Genomic DNA, 3480 nt, shown 5'->3' on the forward strand with positions numbered 1-3480 from the left:
AAAAGATGACGATAAAGAGACACAACATTTGTAGAGTGTGGATTGTGAACACAACTACGTTTCCACAGAATTACCCATGTAAGTAACTCACGACCAGTTGTGCTAGTACATGTATGAGACGCTGGCTGTGGATTTTCGACAACAATAATTTACATACATGCAATATGCCACTTTCAAACGGCGCCACCGTCTAACAGTACTTTCAGTACTTTGATTTTCATTGTTTTAACGGTTTAAATATTTTACACCAAAACGGAAAAGTATATATTTTCGTGAGTTTGTTACCACCTACCTATATTCACAATCATAAAAGGTAGCTAAGTAAGGTTTTTTTTATTTTGCAGTTAACATATTTAACATCTAATATTAAAAAAATCAACTAAGTTGGTTCATATAGAATGTATAGATTTACTGATAGTAGTGTTATAATTGTTAAGCTTATGTTAACAGTCTCTTCTCTAATTAATATTGGTATTATAGTCACATTTTATCATCGCTCATCTCTGATTGAGCCACATTTGCATGTGCATGAATTTAAGGTCCAATTTCCACATGGTTTCACCAAACGTGAGTTTATTAGAATTAAAATAAAAAAAGGGATTCTTTTCATTTTGAGTGGAAAATATTATTGGGAAGTGAAAAAAAAACTAAGTGCGGTGTATTGCGTTGGTTATGAACACTGTTCTATTTTTATACGTAAATTTATTGGTTAGTAAAAACCACAAGCTCCATGACCATTTGAGCCACTACAAACAAACTACAATGTAATGATGAGTCTTAAAAATGTTTATTTCTATTCCTCTAGAAGTATACCTTTCATGGTTTGAAGAAATGACATTTTAAAATTCCACGTTTATTGTTAATTTTTTGGGTTTTTTATGTAAGAGCCTGGGACCCATGCTAGTTGAAATAAAGCTAGAAAATATTGAACTTTTCATTGATTAGCGGTACATTATACTTGAATGTTAATATAATTGTTTTATTGCATGACAAGGTCTAAATGTTAAAGTTTCATCAATGTGTATAAAACTGAAGTTTAAAAATAGAAACCATGTAAAGATTTTTGCACAAAGCTGAGACATGTTTGGACGAAACATTCAGGTAAATTACTATAGTAAAGCATTAGTTAGTTCCTTACTAAACTTAGAAAATATATATTAGATCACTAAGTATAATTGTGTTGAAATAATTTTTACTAAGGACGTGTGTTAAGAGTGGACTTTTTGTGTCTGTAATAAACATTTGTTTCCGTTTTAATTTTTGTTTGGTAATAAGATATGTTCAGGACATACTTAATGTAGTCAACATTTAGATTTTATCATTTCATGAAATATTCATGAGATACATGTTTTATTTCAAATTGTTAACAGTAACGATATATATTCATGGTTTTCTCTTTAATAAAATTAAATATCCTTTGAAACATTCAGTATGGAAAAATAAAAATTCTTATGATTATGATTATAACTGTAAAAGCTATTGGGTTTTATTTTGCTTATACAACTTTTCCCCGAGAAAAAGTAAACTGTTTTAAATCATTTGAGATTAACAGGTTCTAATAATATTCTTTCTGTATAAAAAATAATAAATACTGGTGTTTTGAGCCACCTTCATCATACATATTAAAAAAGCAAACATACATGATTTGTACATGTACATATAAAAGACTAAATTGTTTTGGGAATTTCCAGAAATATATCCAAGGAGTACTAGCAATATCTTTGTTGCTACCCATCCGTTCTGTGGGTGGAAATTGCACAAACACTACCCTGAAACTGTTTGATGACCAAATTCAGGCTGTACAGAAGTCTGTGAGAACCAATGTGCAGGATGAGTTCTGCAACAAGAATGGTAAGTTATTAATTTATTTAATAGTTACTAATTTATTTTTTATATTATGGGCATGAAAATAAAAATAGTTTGTACGTGAATGATCCTACCTTGTCTTAATGTTTTAAAAAATATATCAATCAAATATCATTTTTATCTTGATGATGCCTTATAGAGTTTTAAAACCTGATAAAATAATTTTGCCTTAAAACTATTGTGACATAATAATATAACCACAATTTTGCAAACTTTTAAAACACACACATGATATATATATATACACGTTTATAGCTCCCATGGGCTTTCATGCATATATGGGATCAACAAAAACAATCGCAAAGGGTGTTGTATGGGTGTATGATAAAGTGGTCACAAATACCCATAATGCCTACAGCGCCACCACAGGAAAGTTCACCACACCGGTACAGGGGCTGTACATGTTCTCTTATTCTACAATGAGCGACCCGGGAAAGTGGTCACACGCAGGTCTTTATGTAAACGGCAAGATCAGAAGTTGGCAAATTTGTAGCAACGGTGGCGGGAAAAATCAGTGGCTGACGAGTAGCAACACCGCAATTCTTCTGCTTCAGAAAGGTGACGTCGTTTATGTTGCAAGTTATCACTTTGACGCTACCATTAGAGGATTTAATTCAGATTTTAGTGGAGCTAAACTCAACTCGGTCCGGTCGAATATGTATCTGTTGCATTGATCTGAGCAAAAAATAAAGAGTGCTTTAGTTTCTTTTCTGTGTTTGTTCTTGTTCTTTTTTATGTTTTGGAATTATTAATGTTTATAAGGGTTATTTGTTTTTAGGATTTCGTGTGTATCCTTTTACCCTCGAATTTATATTTCCCAACAAGCAAAAAAAACCCCTTGGATTTGAATCATTACACACAGAAGAAATCCGCGAAATCACATCCTGACAAAACATTACAAAACTGATAATCCACGAAAATATTGGCCAGCACAAATTTAAATAATTCTACAGAAACAGCGTTTCTGAAGACTCTGCCCTCAGACGTAACTTGTAAAATTCAGGGGGGAAAAGATTACCGACACAAGAAACTGATGGTGAATGTAAAGGCAGGCACTTATGAAGGAAATAACAGATTATGTCCGTATGGAAAGCAGTGGATAAAACCATGTTCCCGCATGAAGATCTTGTGTTTCATAAGATGTTTCAAGTTGCGTAGGCGTCGGAACCGGGGGGGGGGGGGGGGGCTAGGGGGGGCTTAGCCTCCCCCACTTTTTTTGCAAAGTTATACCTAACCATTAGAAACATAGCATGATAGAGGGTTCAGCCCCCCCCCCCCCCCCCCCACTTTTTCTCGCAGGAAAAATTATTGTTCCTAAATTTACCCTGAAAGATTGAGAAGTTGGATTCAGACGCATAGCCCCCCCCCCCCCCCCCCGGATTAGGAATTTTATGATTTTGGGGAAAAAAATTTGGGTAAGTTTTTTTTGGAAGTATAGGTATACCCCCCCCCCCCCCCACCCCCACGGATTAGGATTTCCATGATTTTTGGAATTACTTTTTTTTTTCAATATCTCTGAGGATAAGTCTAGCCCCCCCCCCCCCCCCCCCCACTTTCAACTTGCTTCCGATGCCAGTGAGTTGAAAATACTTTCAAATTGGTTCTTGTCAAGGT

At 34.4% G+C, this 3480-nt stretch overlaps 1 long non-coding RNA gene across 1 annotated transcript; it reads left to right on the forward strand.

Annotated features, from left to right (window-relative positions):
* The first annotated feature begins 248 nt into the window (after positions 1 to 248).
* LOC109621136 (uncharacterized) lies at positions 249 to 2557 on the forward strand. Its single transcript, XR_010710615.1, has 3 exons — positions 249 to 1101; positions 1692 to 1851; positions 2122 to 2557. It is a non-coding gene; the product is annotated as an uncharacterized lncRNA (long non-coding RNA).
* The last annotated feature ends 923 nt before the right edge of the window (positions 2558 to 3480 follow it).

The sequence above is a fragment of the Magallana gigas genome, chromosome 2, assembly GCF_963853765.1.
Source record: "Magallana gigas chromosome 2, xbMagGiga1.1, whole genome shotgun sequence".
NCBI classification, from domain to species: Eukaryota; Metazoa; Mollusca; class Bivalvia; order Ostreida; family Ostreidae; genus Magallana; species Magallana gigas.